Source organism: Nomascus leucogenys, chromosome 5 (genome assembly GCF_006542625.1).
Source record: "Nomascus leucogenys isolate Asia chromosome 5, Asia_NLE_v1, whole genome shotgun sequence".
NCBI lineage: Eukaryota > Metazoa > Chordata > Mammalia > Primates > Hylobatidae > Nomascus > Nomascus leucogenys.
This window is the reverse complement of record NC_044385.1, coordinates 23,650,650-23,667,998: the sequence shown is the minus strand read 5'-3', so window position 1 is coordinate 23,667,998 and position 17,349 is coordinate 23,650,650. Positions and strand designations below refer to the sequence as shown.

Here is a 17,349-nt window from a genome sequence, read left to right as displayed (position 1 = left end):
AGTGGGAACATCTCAGGTCCAGGGTACCTTGGGAACTGCAGAGCAGCTGGGTGGCCTGACACTGGCATTTCTCAGTGTTGGCTCCATTCTCTTACTGGCACCCCCAGGTGGGAGACTCTGTTAGCAGGTGTATCTTACTATCCCTGGTTTCCTGGTATGCATTACAGTTCAGACTTCTTCTATGGGGTCTGTGATGACAGCAGGGATGGGGAGGAAGAGGATGGATTTGCCTGCGCCTCGGGGGAGGGCAGCCATCAGGAAGGAGCAGCCACCTCTGCTGGGGTACTGGAGATAAAAACTCTGATATCAGCTAGTGACCGTGGGGGCGATGGCCCAGGAGGGTCAGGGCTGCAGGGAACAGGGACACAAAAACGACAAAACATGCAACAGGTCATGTCCTCCTGGTCCAGGGCACGGCTGAGACAGGCAAGGGACTCGAGAGAGGGAGAGTGAACGTCAAGCCCCAGCACCCTCGCCTCCCTCCCATCCTCCCTTTTAGGGCCTCCCTTCTGGCAGATAGGGCAGGGAGAAGGGAAAGGAAAGGCCTGGGACACGTGGTTTGGATCACTGGCTGTGGCTCACAGTTCTGATGTGTGTGCAGTTTAGGGAAGGAGGCTGAAGACTTCTTGTTAATAAGGGTGGGGCATGAGTAAAATGGAGGATCTGCCCCCTCCCCTCTCAGCCCCGATACAAATGAAGGATAGTTGTACATGCATGGGGAATTCCACTTAGGGGATATCCTTTTCTGGGCTGCTGCCAGACTGTGAAATGAGTAACAAAGGGATGGCCCAGGGTGACTCATCAGCTACCCTCTCACAGGCCTAGCATGCCGGCGGGGTGTGCACTTCCTTTAGAGAAGCCCCTCCCTGCCAGTTTCAGAGGGGTGGCCCTGAATTGGCTTTTCAGAGGTTCCTTCTCCTCCCTTCCAAAGCGAAGACTCACAGCTGCCTGAAAATGTGGCTCTCTTTCTTCTTGGGCTGCCTAGGACCTTGAGAGATGTGTCTCTCTGGGACAGGGTGTCAGGCCTGCTGGAGATTGTTAAAATGCTGTTGTCTCAGGAAGGATGAAATTTAGCCAGGAGCAGTCTTCAGTATCTTGGTCTGTTTATCTTGTATCTAGCTGTCAGCGTGCAAAGCAAAAGGTCTAAAGAAATACAACACAAAACAAGTATGATTTGAGATCCATCAGGGTTTCTCAACCTTGGCACAACTGACTGGATAATTGTTCATTGTAGGGGGCTGTCCTGTGAATTATAGGATGTTTAGCTGCATCCTTGGCCTCTACCCACACACCCCCGTGTGCCACTCAAAAATGTCTGCAGACCTTGCCAAATGTCCCCTGGGGGCTTGGAGTTAGGGGCGCATGTAATGCCCCCAACTGAGAACCACTGGCAGAGCAGGAGTGAAGGGGGAGGTACTGTGGGGGTCACTGGGCACACAGAATGCCATTTGGGGAGCCTGGTGCAAGGGAGTGGCCAGATGGGAGGTAGGAATAGCAGTGGTAATCAGTAGGTGAGTTGCTGAAGACAAACTAAATAAACTTTCCAGCATTGCTTCAATCGAATCCAGCCACAATTATGAGTAAATACTATAGGAAAGGAGAAAACATTGCATGTACGGGGTCAGGGCAGCATTGCTGGGATATTTGAGCCTTTGGGAGGGGAGCTCCAAGCTTCCCACTAGCACTGGGAGGAACACAGCAAAGGAGGAGAAGGGCCCTCCCTGCTTGTTGGAGAATGGTTCCCCTGGCAGGCCATTCCGTCTGCTCAGCTTCCCAGCTCAGGTGCCTTTCCAAACCACACATCAGCAGGGAGACAGTGGGAACATCTCATGTCCAGGGTACCTTGGGAACTGCAGAGCAGCTGGGTGGCCTGACACTGGCATTTCTCAGTGTTGGCTCCATTCTCTTACTGGCACCCCCAGGTGGGAGACTCTGTTAGCAGGTGTATCTTACTATCCCTGGCTCCCTGGTATGCATTACAGTTCAGACTCCCAAGCACAAGCTCCCTGTTTTGTCACACCTGTATCTAGTGTGTAACAATCCACCCCAAAACAAATGGCTTGAAACACAAGGCATTTTGTTCTCTCTCATGGTTCTGAAGGATGACGGGGCTGAGCTGGGCAACTCTCTCCCGGTCTCTCAGGTGGTTGCAATCAGATGGGAATGGGGACAGAGTCATCTGAAGGCCCCCTCAACCATGTCTGGTGCCAGGGATGAAGGGTGGATCAGCTGGGGTTCCAGGGATCTCTGTCTCTTTTGTGGTCTCCCCATCACAGGGACTTGAAGGTAGCTGAACATCTTACAGCAGCTCATGTCCCAAGAGAAAGCCCTGGGAGCTGTCTCATCTTTACGACCTAGGCTTGGAAGTCACATAGCATCACTTCTGCCATATCCTATTCATTGAGATCAATGAAGGCTCACCCAGGATCAAAGGGAAGGGACATGGAGCCCACTTCTAGAGGGAGAGTGGCAGGGTTCTGGAAGAACATGTGAAACCAGAAACATTGTTGCCGCCATTTTTGGAAGACACCAGGATTCCTCCCCTTTGAATAATGGCCTTCTTCTCCTTTACCAGTAATAACCCAAGCTGCTTGGACATTAGCTCTTCATGGCTTGTGGGGTGGGGAGGATGTGTTTTCTGGGACTTCCCAAGGTACACAGTAGTGAAGGACTTAACAAGCTGGGCTCATGTGCCAGCTTCAGGACTCCGCTCACCCCCAAGCGTTCTGAGATGCCCATGGGGCTCAGGAGCCCTGACTTGCACAAGCCAGCATCTGCCTTTCTGCTTCCATTCAGCCAGCTTTATTGGGCATCTGTTATAGGAAGGGCAGTGGGCTGAGACTTCAACAAAAAAGACAAAAGCAAAATACAATCCCTTCTCTATACAAGGTTCTTCCCTCTCTGTGTCCAACCAGTCCCTCCATTCTAGGTCCTTAACTCATCACCAAGCTGCCATTTTCTTCTATTCCCCCATTACTCCAAGGCAGGCCTCAGTTCTCACCTGGCTCAGGATGGCTCAGGATGCCTACAGGTGGTCCCAGAATTGTAATGGCTTGACATGCAATTTTTCAGCTTTACGATGGCATGAAAGCAATACACATTCAGTAGAAACTGTACTTGAAGTACCCATACAACCATTCTGTTTTTCACTTTCAGTACAGTATTCAATAAATTACATTGAGAGATGTTCAACATTTTATTTTAAAACAGGCTTTGCCTCCTTAGATAATTTTGCCCAACTGTAGGCTACTGTAAGTGTTCTGAGCACAATTAAGGTAGGCTAGGCTGAGCTATGGTGTTAGGTAGTGTCAACAAAATAGTCAAATTCTGTGAAATATTTAAAGAGGTTTATTCTGAGCCAAATATGAGTGACTAAGGCCTGTGACAAAGCCCAAGGAGGTCCTGAGAACCTGTGCCCAAGGTGGTTGGTTTACAGTTTGGTTTTATACATTTTAGGGGGGTAGAAGTTACAGGCAGACATCAATCCAGAAAGGTGGGACAACTTGAAGTGGATGGGGAAGGCACAGGGGCTGGAAGGGCTCCAAGTCACAGGTGGATTCAAAGATTTTCTGATTGGCAGTTAGTTGAAAGCATTAAGTTATTATCCAAAGACCTGGAATCAAGGCTGGGTGTGGTGGCTCACACCTGTAATTCCAGCACTTTGGGAGGCCAAGGCAGGTGGATCACTTGAGGTCAGGAGTTCGAGCCTGGCCTGGCCAACATGGTGAAACCTCGCCTCTACTAAAAATGCAAAAATTAACTGGGCGTGGTAGTGTATGCCTGTAGTCCCAGCTACTCAGAGGCTGAGGCAGGAGAATCGCTTGAACCCAGGAGGTGAAAGTTGCAGTGAGCCAGGATTGCACCACTGCACTCCAGCCTGGGCGACAAGAGCCAGACTCTCTCCCCCCCAAAAAAAAAAAAAAAAAAACGTGAAATCAGTTGAAAAGTGTGTCTGGGTTGAGATAAGAGGTTCTAGAGACCAAGGTTTTTATTATGTAGATGTCTCACAGATGGCCACTCTCAAAGGCAATAGATGGCAAATGTTTTCTATTCAGACCTTTAAAAGGTGCTACTAGATGCTCAGCTAATCTCTTCAGGATCAGAAAAAGACCAGAAGGGAAGGCGATTCTCTACATCAAGCTTGTCCAACCTTTGTGCTGCCCAGGATGGCTTTGAATGTGGCCCAACACAAATTTGTAAACTTTCTCAAAACATTATGAGATTTTTCTTTTTTTTTTTTTGTTTTAGCTCATCAGCTATCGTTAGTGTTAGTGTATTTTATGTGTGGCCCAAGACAATTCTTCTTCTTCCAGTGTGGCCCAGGGAAGCCAAAAGATTGGACACCCCTGCTATAGAATGTAGATTTTCCCACAAGAGACAGCTTTGCAGAGACATTTCAAAATCTGTCAGAAAAAATATATTTTGTTCTAAAATACTTTGATTTCTTTCAGGGCCTGCTATCTGTCATGTGATGCTCTACTAGAGTGTGGTTGGAATTTGGTATCTTATTGCTAGGAAGAGTCTGTTTTGTGAGTCTTAAGATCTCTGTTTTCAGTTAATGCTGGTCAGCTGTGCCTGGATTCCTAAAGGAGGAGGATGTAATGAGGCATGACAGACCTCCCTTCCCATTGGGGCCTGAACTTGTTTTTCAGGTTTACCTTGGAATCCCCTTGGCTAAGGGGACACCCATCAGTCAGTTAAGGGGCTTAGACTTTGATTTTTAGTTTACCGTAGGCTGAGGTGTATTAAATGCATTTTCGACTTAGAAGATTTTTAACTTCTGATGGATTTGTTCAGATGTAACCCCGTTGTAAGTTAAGGAGCATGTATACTTGTATCTAATCCACTTTGGGCATTGCTGCCAGAAAACCTGTCCTCAGGGAGCTATGGAAGTAGTGGAGGCAAATGATTAAATGGATGGATTAATTCCAAGTTCAGATCATGTTGGGAGTCAGCTGGGATGTAGTGTGAGGATCTGGGAGGGGAACAGTAAGGGGCTGAGATACCCCAAAGGATGATTAAGGAGGGAGAGTTGGAAGGAAGGTTTCCCACAAAGAGGAAGCAGGAAGTGATTCATTCTGAAAAAGGCAAATATTTTATTATGCTTGGAGGGTCTGGTGCAGAAGGGGAAAGGGAGAGAAGGAACTTTGGCTTAAATTCCCTCAGGAGCCAGTTCAGATTCCTAAGCTGGCCCGGACGTCCAACCCAATCCGCCTAGCCCCAGCCCTCTCCAGTTCCCAGCGCCCAGCCCCACAATGCCCGTCCTGCTGCCTGCCTGTTCTGGACTTTGCACTTGACCTTCCCTCTCCCTGAAAGTGCCCCTGCTCTTCCTCACCCAGCTCCCCCCTCTAAGCCTTCCTCACCCACCCCAGCCCTCCTACAGTCCCAGTCTGCCCTGTTCAGACTCAAAGCCTCATGCTCACCACCATCATCCACAACCACTGTTTGCACGTCTGTCTCCTGCCGGCTGTGAGCTCACTGCCTGAGAGCCAGCCCCAGTCTCCTCTAGACCGAATACAGGCCTGGCGCGGAGCCAGGAATGCACCAACAAGGAGCCTGAGACTAGATCGGATGGGAAAGAGACATATCCTCCAGAGTTGACTTACGCGAGGACAGAGGTGTGCAGAGGCACAGGCAAGCTGGACCCCAGGCGAGAAGCATGGAGTGAGGGATGTGGAGGCAGTGGAGGGCATCCGGGAGTCTGGGCTGCCCCTTGGCAGCTCTGTGTTCTGCCTGCTCTTCCTCCAAGATGAGCTCCCTCGGCCAGTGTGTGAAACGTGTGTGTGAGTGTGTCACCGGTAAACTGAGTTCTTTCCCTACTTAGTTGCAAAGAAAGAACACTCAGTTGGAAAAAAAGGCAAGAGGGTTTTATTCCTGACCAGGAGAAAGAGAAGGAGGGGGCTCTTGCTCTAAAGACACCATCGCCCCGAGCCATGGAAACTGGGGAGTTGTAAAGAGATAGGTGTGGGGCAGGGAGGTGTGTAAGCAGGTGCGGGGTCACGGTGTGGGGGTGGAGACCTCTAGACGCTCAGGCCCAGGTCATAAACATGCCTCTCCATACAATGCATGATGTGTTACCAGAAAGGGGTCCTGATCTAGAACTAAGAAAGGGTTCTTGGATCTCGCTCAAGAAAGAATTCAGGGTGAGTCCATACAGTAAAGTGAAAGCAAATTTATTATGAAAATAAAGGAATAAAAGAAAATCTACTTCATAGAGCAGCCCTGAGGGCTTCCTGACATTGCCATGGCATCTGTAAACTGTCATGGCGCTGGTGGGAGTGTAGCAGTGAGGATGACCAGAGGTCACTCTGGTTTTGGTGGGTTTTGGCCGGCTTCTTTACTGCAACTGTTTTATCAGCAAGGTCTTTATGACTTGTATCTTGTGCCGACTTCCTATCTCATCCTGTGACTTAGAATGCCTTAACCCTCTGGGAATGCAGCCCAGTAGGTCTCAGCCTCATTTTACTCAGCTCTTATTCAAGATGGAGTTGCTGTAGTTCACGCGTCTCTTGACACATGTTCAGAAATAATGGTGATTTTCTTCTACAGGTGGGGACGTTAGTATTATAATGACATGGTAAGGTTCTGAAGGTAACAAGGGGTTGCCTGTTTCAGTTTCTGCCAGTTTTGGAGGTCTTATCTCCCTCTGGTATCTGGGTCAAGAAGCTCTGGCACCATCAGGGGCCAGCTTGTTTCTTTAAGCAGCTGTGCCTACAAATAAAGGGACTAAAGAAAACAGTAAGAAAACCCAGTTATTTCCTGGGGGCTGCTCTGGTATCCAGCGTGTTTTGCTTCACCAAGTGCACATTCTTCCCAGTGCAGGCACTGGGTGTAACTGTGACAGCCAGCACCAACCTGCCCACACACCTCCTGTCCTGCAGGACTGTCAGCAGCTGCTGCACGCTAGTGTGACAGAGCCACAGGTAGCTCAGGTGTGCCTCAGCCCAGCCTCTCCTGCGCTCCCTCTCCCCTGGCTTCCCAACTCTGCCTCACTTCTGTTTGTGAAGGAAAGACAGCAGTAGCAGAAGGGAAAGAAGGAGAAAATGCAGAGCAAATATTATGCTTTCCTCTTGGAAAACCTCCAGGAGCCGCAAATATTGGTAACCCAGCTGCATCCCACCCCCCAGGATGGGCTGGGCCTGTCACACAGCCAACCTTCAGGACGCGGACACCCAGGCTGGGGAGCACAGCTCTGGAAATTTACTGACATGGCCCTGAATGAATTTATCTTTTCAGTAGAAGGCCCTGGAGTTTAAAGGAGTCATTCATAAGGTCTGTCTGGGAGTGGCTTGTCCTCAGAGGAGGGTCTGGGTGGGTTGGAGTGGAAGGAAGGGCTGGGTACCCGGTGTGCTCTCTGTGGGTCCCCAAGAAAGGCAGCCCTGCTGGGGGCAGTGAAGCCCTTATCCAGGTCACATGAGTCTTGGAAGGGGAAGGCCGCTGTGCTTAACAATTCAAAAACACAAATCAAACCTCCTTTCCCAAACAAATTAGAAGGGATGGAGGAAGCTTGAATTCGGAGAGGATTTCCCAGAGACCCATAGGCAAAAGTGGCTTAACTGAGCTCAGTGGGTGCCCCAGAATGGGCCAGAGAGAATGACACTAAAAAGTCTTTGAACAAATGAGCAAATGAATACAGGAATGCTCATCTGCCATAGGCGCAAACGTGGTAAACGTTCCCTGAGAGAACTGACAGCCCAGGGGTGCAGGGAGAGAAACGGTCCTAACTGCAGACTCGGGAGAGGGAGGCTGTTAAGGAGCTGTCTTTCCTTCTGTTATGTGAGGGGAAAAGCAGGGAAGGGACCACAAGGCCACCCTCTCCCTGGAGCTGCCATTCTCAACCCCGGGATCCAGCACTACAGGGAAGTGCAGGGGAGGCTCCACAGTCCTGGCTGGAGACCCGGTCAGGCCTGGGTGGCCACTCCTCTTTGTAGTGGACACACTCATGTCTCCAGCAAATGCTTTTTTATCTATACCCTTCTCAGTGCTCACCCTCTTTTAAAAAATGTACTTTCTTCTTTTAAAAAGAGATGGGTCTTGCTTTGTCACCTATACTGGAGTGCAGTGGTGCTGTCACAGCTCGCTGCAGACTCCACCTCCTGGGCTCAACCCATCCTCCCACCTCAGCCTCCCAGGTAGCTGAGACCACAGGCACACACCGGGACACCTCGCCCAGTGCTCACTATTTACCTTTATTTCTTCCTTATTTGGGCACACCTTGCTTCCAAAGAAGAGTTTCGGAAGGCTCAAGACGGTGAGACAGACACCATATGCACTCCTTCACTCTCCCCTGGCAGCTCCCCTCCCTCCTCACCGCCTCCCGGCCACAACCCTCTCTCCTTGCTACCAGCCAGCACCCTTGGCAACCTTGGCACCCTTTCCAGGACAATACTGCCAAATGTGGCCAAGGTCTGGCACACCATGTACCAATTGAAACTCCACTTCCCTTGAGTTTCAGTTTCCACGCCTATAAAATTAGCAATAAAAAGAGCAAACACTTGGAGACACTGTTCTCAATGCTTTGCATATTTTTTTCCATTTAATTCTCAGCGCCATGAGACAGTCTATTGTTATTAAACCTATGTTATATATGAGGAAACTGAGGCACAGAGGGAGTAGTTTCCCCAGGTCACAGTCAGGATTTGAACTCCATGTTCTGGCTGTAGTGTTTCCCAACCATTCAGGGTGGGAGTGGGAGAGAAACCAGACTGCTCTCCCTAGAAAACAGCATGTGTTTGCATGTGTGCCAAATTTGCACAAAACATTTGGGGTTCCGGGTCTCTAAGGCCCATCCATGGGACCCCGGTTTCCCTTCTCTCATGTGATCCTAACAACCTGCTGAGGATACACCTCATCACTATCCTCCTTTCACAGCTGAGAACACACAGGCTTAGAGAAATTAAGAAGTGTAGCCAAGCTCACACAATCTTAAGTGGCCAGATCAGGACCAAAATCCAGGTCCTCTGGCCGGGTGCGGTGGCTCACACATGTAATCCCAGCTCTTTGGGTGGCCAAGGCGGGTGGATCACCTGAGGTCAGGAGTTCAAGACCAGCTTGGCCAACATGGTGAAACCCCGTCTCTACTAAAAATACAAAAATTAGCTGGGCATGGTGGTGAGCGCCTGTAATCCCAGCTACTCAGGAGGCTGAGGCAGGAGAACTGCTCGAACCCAGGAGGCGGAGGTTGCAGTGAGCTAAGATGGTGCCATCGCACTCCAGCCTGGGCAACAGAGTGAGACTCTTACCAAAAAAAAATTGTGGTCTTCTAACCACAAATCCAGTGCCCCTCCCCAACCACCTCTGGTTCGGCCTCTTAGATCTATCTAGGATGTCTTTCCATCATACTCCTTTCTGGTTTGAGAACCACCTGAAGGCTCAACCCCTTCCTCCACAAATCTCCCCTACATCTGGTCTTAATTTCTTTATTCTTATTTTTATTTTTTTTTTGAGACAGGTTCTCACTCTGTCACCCAGGCTAAAGTGCAGTGGTGCAATCATAGCTCACTGCAGCCTTGACCTCCTGGGCTCAAGTGATCCTCCCACCTCACCTTGTAGCTGGGATTACAAGCACATACCACCATGCCCAGCTAATTAAAAACCTTTTTTTTTGTAGAGGTGTCTTGCTATGTTGCCCAGGCTAGTCTCAAACTCCTGGTCTCAAGTGATCCTCCTGACTCAGCCTCCCAAAGTATTGGGATTACAGGCGTGAGCCACCGTGACCAGCCTAGACTTAATTTCTATAAGTGGCTCTCACTCTACATTTAGAGATCAGATGGGCTGCAAATACCCATGGGAAAGGGAACCCTTGGATTTAAAGGCTCTCATGTGAAAAGGACTGAAAGCAGGCTTATGGGGGAAGATGGGAGAGGTAGGGTTCTCCGTGGAGCCGTCTGGCCTGTGCCCAGCAGTGAGGGGGACAGCCAGCAAAGGTACCCCCGTGCCCCTGCCAGCCTGCCACCTACTTGGGACCTTTCTTTTCTTTTTTTTTTTTTTTTTTGGGACGGAGTCTCGATCTGTTGCCCAGGCTGGAGTGAAGTGACGTATCTCAGCTCACTGCAGCCCCCACCTCCTGGATTCAAGTGATTCTCCTGCCTCAGCCTCCCTAGTAGCTGGGACTACAGGCACACGCCACCATGCCTGGCTAATTTTTGTATCTTTAGCACAGACAGGGTTTCACTATGTTGGCCAGGCTGGTCTTGAACTCCTGACCTCGTGATCTGCCCACCTTGGTCTCCCAAAGTGCTGAGATTACAGGGTGAGCCACCACGCCCGGCCTACTCAGGACCTTTCACTACCCAGGTGACCAGCGCCCTTGCCCAGGGTGCCCCAGTTCTGTCCACCAGGCCAGCAGGGACCCCGCCTCTGGGATTATTTGCTGGAGGGGTCCTGGACAATGTAGAAAGGGCAGCGCACAGCCCTGGGCAGGAAGGGAGGCAGGAAGAGAGATCCTCAGGGGCTGGGCCAGAGGAGCAAGGCCAGCCAAAGGGGAGTGTGAGGGCAGCCAAGCGCCTAGAAGCCGAGGAACCCCAGGAGGATGGCATCCGGCAGGTGCCTCCTGGTGCCCAGAGACAAAAAGATGTGTGGGAAGGTGATAGAATCAAGCAGTGAGGTCAGTGCTTTGAGGGAGCAGGCAACCACCAGCCTCCAGTGACATATGTGCCTTTCACAGGGATCCTGGAGGTCCCCATCTGGGAAGGTGGAAAATCTCAGTTCCAACCTAACCAAAAGATACAGGGGCAAGTTTGACCCTGAAACCCTGGACCACCTGCCCTGGGTGATTTCCTTTCAACAGTGCTGGCTCCAGACTCCCAGAACCCTACCTCTCCCATCTTCCCCCATAAGCCTGCTTTCAGTCCTTTTCACATGAGAGCCTTTAAATCCAAGGGTTCCCTTTCCCATGGGTATTTGCAGCCCATCTGATCTCTAAATGTAGAGTGAGAGCCACTTATAGAAATTAAGTCTAGGCTGGTCACGGTGGCTCACGCCTGTAATCCCAATACTTTGGGAGGCTGAGTCAGGAGGATCACTTGAGACCAGGAGTTTGAGACTAGCCTGGGCAACATAGCAAGACACCTCTACAAAAAAAAAGGTTTTTAATTAGCTGGGCATGGTGGTATGTGCTTGTAATCCCAGCTACAAGGTGAGGTGGGAGGATCACTTGAGCCCAGGAGGTCAAGGCTGCAGTGAGCTATGATTGCACCACTGCACTTTAGCCTGGGTGACAGAGTGAGAACCTGTCTCAAAAAAAAAAAAAAAAAAAGAATAAAGAAATTAAGACCAGATGTAGGGGAGATTTGTGGAGGAAGGGGACAGGAGGCCCCTGAAATCGCATCCTGTAGGCAGCCCCTGCTTGGCTAAGCATAAGGCTCGTGGGGCACCCAGGTGGGCTTTTTCTGGAGAGGAAGCAAGGCAGAAACCCCTCCATTTTCCATCCCCAGCCTCTCAGGTCTGTGCCAGTTGAGTGTCTTCCAGGACAGTAGCATGGCTGGGTATTGGGGCAGCCTGGATGTAGGGATGGCCGGTCTGTCAAGCCCGTGATCAGGACCTTCACGGGGCAGCTTAGGAACCTCCAGGCAGGGCCTCATCTGCTGCCTTTAGTAATAAACATGGCCAGCAACAGCCAGGGCCCTGCTAGCGGGAGATGTTGTTGGTAGCCACCTTCCTTCTCTGCAGAGACACCGTCTGTCCCATGGATGAGCACAGTCCCCTGGGGACCCAGCTCTGACACTTGTCCTTCCTCACGTCCAGGGTGCTGGACAGACTGAGGCAGGTGTCAGGCTCCTGGGATGAGAAAGGCAGATGAGAGATGGGAGTAGGAGCTTGACAGTGACTTAGGCAAGAATTGCTTAGTATTTACATATGCCTTACCTCATTCCACAGAGAATTTAAGGCCTGACCAAAAGAGACAGAGAGAGAGAGAGAATACAATAACACCATGTAGTGTAAAGAAAAACAGTCAGTTCTAAAAGAAAAACAACCCAGAAAGAAGGGAATGTCAAAACCTGGAGAAGGGAGAGGGGAAAAAAAAAAGGCATACATGCTGTCAAAAGCACCTTAGGGGCTACAGATGGGCCCTATACTTAGTGTTAACACCCAACAGCCATAAAAGAATCTCACTATGCCCCCAGAAGAGCACAGGGAAGGTCTGATTCTAGATTTTTTCTTTTTTTTTTTTATTATTGTACTTTAAGTTTTAGGGTACATGTGCATAATGTGATTCTAGATTTTTTCTGTGCCATTTATTTATCTGTATCCTCATGCGCAAGTTCTATACTGTTTTAATTGCTGTAGCTTTATATGTGTTTAAACATCTAATAGAGGTAGACTTCCTTCTCTTTTAGATTTTTTTCTAGCTATGCTTCATATTTTTTAAACTTATCAGAATCAGCTAAGTTCAAAAACAATTTTTAATCTTATCACCTTTTTTTTTTTTTTTTTGAGACAGGGTCTCGTTCTGTCACCCAGGCTGGAGTACAGTGGTACAATCTTAGCTCACTGCATCCTTGACCTCCCAGGTTCAAAGTGATTCTCCTGCCTTAGCCTCCCAAAGTTGCTGGGACTATAGGAGCATGACACCACACCTGGCTAATTTTTTAAAAATAATTTTTATAGAGACAGAGTCTCACAATATAGTGAGATTTCAGGGTGGTCTTGAAATCCTGAGGGCTCAAGAAATCCTCCAGCCCTGGCCTCCCAAGTGCTAGAATTACAGGCATGAGCCACCGTACCTAGCCCTATTGCTATTTTTATTAGCATTACATTAAGTTTATAGGCTAACTTAAGAGGACATGGCATTTTTATGATAATGAGTTTTTGCAGTCAAGAACACAGGCCAGTTTTTTTTAATGGGGTAAATGATTGTCCAAGCGCCTCCAGGCAGGCTCACGTGCACACCCTGGAGTCAGTGAAGCAAGTGAACAGCTGACAGGAGCAGCCTCCCAGTCAGAGAAGCCCTGCACACTGTTGGAAACAGACAGCTTGTGTCTGGAGTCTTCTGTGATCCAAGGAGGAAGCGTGGCTGAGTCCTTCCCAGAAGAGGGTCTGGAGCTGTGAGTTGGGGACAATTGTCAGGATTCTAGCACTGGAAGTGGTTCGTGTACAGGTGCACCCTGCCCCGCAGTCATGGGACACAGCCACATGGAGCCGATCCACACTCTCAGAGAATGAGCCAGGGAAGAAACACCCTAACTGCACTCCTCCCTTCTTCTGGCCCCCAGCAGCCATAGGCCCTGGGCCCCCGGTGAGATCCCCATAGAGGTCAGCTCCCAGGCAGTAGGATGGAGAGTGTAGACTGGACATGAAGAGGCAGCTGGAATGTATCAGGCACTCAGCTCCAGCTCACCATGATCCAGGCACTCAAGTTTCCAAGACAATAGTTTCTGCTCTCAGATAAATGGAATAATTAAGGATCAAAAGGTTATCAACAGGTAACCAAGCATAAACAGATTTTTTTTTTTTTTTTTTTTTTTTTTTTTTTAGACAGAATCTCACTCTGTGCCCCAGGCTGGAATGCAGTGGTGCAATCTGGGCTCACTGCAACCTCCACCTCCCAGGTTCAAGCGATTCTCATGCCTCAGCCTCTTGAGTAGCTGGGACTACAGGCATGTGCCAACATGCCTGGCTAATTTTTGTATTTTTAGTAAAGATAGGGTTTCACCATGTTGGCCAGGCTAGTCTTGAACTCCTGACCTTACGTGATCTGCCCACCTCGGCCTCCCAAAGTGATGGCATTAGATGTGAGTCACCATGCCTGGCCCGTAAGCAGATTTTGTACCTGAGCAGGAAGGCTAAGAGCTTGTAACAACTGAACATTCCCCCAGGAGAGGAAGGCAGGAGTTTTGCTTGTGCCAAGTGCACTGTTCAGACAGTCCTCTGAGGTACACCAAGGTCTGAGTAGCCATCCTACCCTCCCCTCTGCAAAATTTTTGTGTGACTGGAGAACAGAGCCCTCCTCCAAAAAAAAAATGAGCACAAGGAAAATACTATTTGCAGATACATAATGTTAAAACCTATAGATCTTTCTTTGTCTAGTCCCATCCATATGGCAACATTCCAGGAGAGGCCTCTGTCACTGGAAGGCACCCTCAGGGGCTTTCCTGGAGCTAAAAACAGTTTAAGCCAAAAGTTATTTGTAGTATCTGAGTTAAACTCGTCTTCCCACCCTTCTCAAGCTAGCTGGCTTATTTTATCCAGACCAGGATATAACGGCTCTAAACAGGCTTTGCCAGGAGGAGGCGTCATGGACTTCAACCAGGGCACGTGACCAGGAACAAATCACTGCAGGGTGACCCGAAAGAGAAGAGTTTTCGTAAATTATTTTACGTAAGGTAGATTCTGACCTTGATGGGGAGAGCCAAGGATCTGGACCCTCAGCTGGGAAAGATGGGACTAAGTCTACAACTGCTGAGGTTGTAGAACAGGTTTCTTGTGGGGAGGAACCCGCTTGTGGACATGGGCCGTCCAGGTGGAGTGAGAAAACACCGTGCCGCCTGGACACTGAAACACCATTGAGTCACCTGTGTTTGAAATGCTTGTTCCCTGGTGCCGTAAAGAAATAGCACTTGAACATTAATTTACTCAGCAAGGCCATTTTTATACTTTCTGCAGAAAGGGTACACTCTCCAGGAGTTTTGTCACAAGAGTGCACTGAACAAAGGAGACAGGGTCACTTAAAACCTGACGCGTCCACCCTACTGCTGTGTCCAGTTTCCATTGGCTGGAACAGGACCTCACATTCTGTATTTGTCCCGACTGGCTAGCAACTTAGAACTTTTTAAAAGAGGCAAAGGCAGAGGAGAACAAAGGAAGGAGGAAGTAACTTGTGGAATGCTGAGAAAGGTAAAAACACCTTTAAATAAGGAAGAGGAACAGGCTGTGACCTAATGCTTGCTTGGACCAGTATAAGCATGCCAGGGAAAATACTTAGGCTAAATTGTGGGAGCTAAGAACATAAAGTACATTGATTTCTTTATCACGGCTAGCAGATATTTAAGAATGTTAGCACAGGTCTTTGAATACATTTTGCTTCTAAGAGAAGTTACTATTTATTCCTAATTAAATGGGGAGGAAGGTCTTTGAAGAGGAACCTTTACACCTCTTAAGGACAAAAGTCCCCAAGACAATGTCCAATTTCAAATTCAATTAGGTGAATTCAAAATTGACACCAGCCTCTTTGCAGAGGAGACTGTTTTGGTTATACATCAAAAGCCTGTGCTTTGCAGATAGACCTGACAGCCACTAATTAGCTAGGACCTTTGGGTGATCCACTCCACCTCCTTAAACCTCAGTTTCCTCAACTATGAAATAGAACGAAAATAGTACCTACCTCGGAACTGTTCTGTGACAAGGAAATGAGATAACATGATAATGTGCATAAGGCTTTTAGCTTGGGGCCTGGCACATCTAAGCCTTTGTGTAATCATTGTGTAGATCTTGTCACTGAGAACGCTTACATGAGCAGATATTAAAATAAAGGAAAGAAGTCAGCTGGGTAAGGGAGCTTCCCAGCTTGGTTCAAAATATTTTGCTGATTGGGGTGAGGGAAAGAGTGAAGGAACCAGAAGTAAAAAAAGTAGGACTTCAAATGTTTCCCACCTTTTTAGAAATCAAGACATTCTATAGTGGCCTCTACGTCTCCTTCAACTCCAGAATTTGGAAAACTGATGAAAAACTTTTTGAATCTTTGGCTGCAAAATGTATATCTATATTTGAGACGGAGTCTCACTCTTGTTGCCCAGGCTGGAATGCAATGGCGCAATCTTGGCTCACTGCAACCTCTGCTTCCTGGGTTCAAGCGATTCTCCCGCCTCAGCCTACCTAATAGCTGGGATTATAGGCGCACGCCACTATCCCCAGCTAATTTTTGTATTTTTAATAGAGACGGGGTTTCACCATGTTGGCCAGGCTGGTCTCAAACTCCTGACCTCAGGCTATCTGCCCGCCTTGGCCTCCCAAAGTGCTGGGATTAAGAGGCGTGAGCCACCATGCCTGGCCTCTTTTATCTTTTTCTTTTCTTTTCTTTTTGGGGGGCACAGAGTCTCACTCTGTTGCCCAGGCTGGAGTATAGTGGCGTGATCTTGGCTCACTGCAGCCTCCATCTCCTGGGTTTAAGCAGTTCTCCTGCCTCAGCCTCCCAAGTAGCTGGGATTGCAGGCGTGAGCTACAAGGCTACCAACTGACTGGCTGAGGGGATGTATCTCCGCTTACCATAGGTCTGTCATTAGTGTATATAAGCCTCAAAGAGCTGTAAGCAACCGTGTCTAAGTGCTAACAGGACAAGCTAGGTCAGGAACTCTCAGGATGCCAAGTCATCGACTAGAATTCAAAGAATTCAGTGAGCTTCAGCTGGGCCTGGTGGCTCACGCCTGTAATACCAGCACTTTGGGAGGCTGAGGCAGGCGATCACCTGAGGTCAGGAGTTAAAGATCAGCCTGGCCAACATGGGGAAACCCTGTCTCTACTGAAAATACAAAAAATTAGCCAGGCATGGTGGCAGGTGCCTATAATCCCAGCTACTTGGGAGGCTGAGGCAGAAGAATCACTTGAAGCCAGGAGGCGGAGGTTGCAGTGAGCCAGGATGACACCATTGCACTCCAGCCTGGGTGACAAGAGCGAGACTCTGTCTCAAAAAACAAAACAAAACCAAAGAATTCAGTGAACTTCAATAACATATATATATGTTACGGATATATATAATAATAACATATTACATATATTACATATTATATATGTGTGTGTGTGTGTGTATATATATATATATTTTTTTTTTTTTTTGAGACAGGGTCTTGCTCTTCTGTCACCCAGGCTGAGTGCAGTGGCATGATGACATCTCACTGCAGCCTCTACCTCCTGAGCTCAAATTATCCTCCCACCTCAGCCTCCCAAGTAGCTGGGACCACGGTGTCCACCAACACACCTGGCAAATTTTTGTATTTTTTGTTGAGACGAAGTTTTACCATGTTGCCGAGGCCAGTCTCAAACTCCTGTGCTCAAACAATCCACTGACTTTGGCCTCCCAAAGTGTTGGGATTACAGGCGTGAGCCACTGCGCCTAGTCTTCAATAACATTTTTAATCAAGCTGTCAATTAGCGAAAATAAATCCAACAGTGAATTAAACTCCTTTGAGGCTACTTCCCATTATTGTCACAGGAAATTGTAGGAAAGTGCACATTCCTTAAGAATGGAGTAAACTTCCTCATCCTCTTCCCAGGCCCCCTCCCCTTTGTTTGTGTTTTGTGGTGAAGATGACCCCTCCCTGCAAACCATCTGGGTGGTGTTGCTGGCATCAGCTTGTTTCTAACTGCATGAAATGATTGTGGTGCCTGCTGTGCTGAGAACCTAGCGCTGGCACC

The 17,349-nt window shown here is 48.7% G+C and overlaps 1 protein-coding gene across 1 annotated transcript in view; it reads left to right on the top strand.

Moving 5' to 3' along the window:
* CAPN2 (calpain 2) overlaps positions 1–17,349 on the top strand; it is a 62,683-nt gene that overhangs the window by 14,426 nt on the left and 30,908 nt on the right. The window lies entirely within an intron of this gene.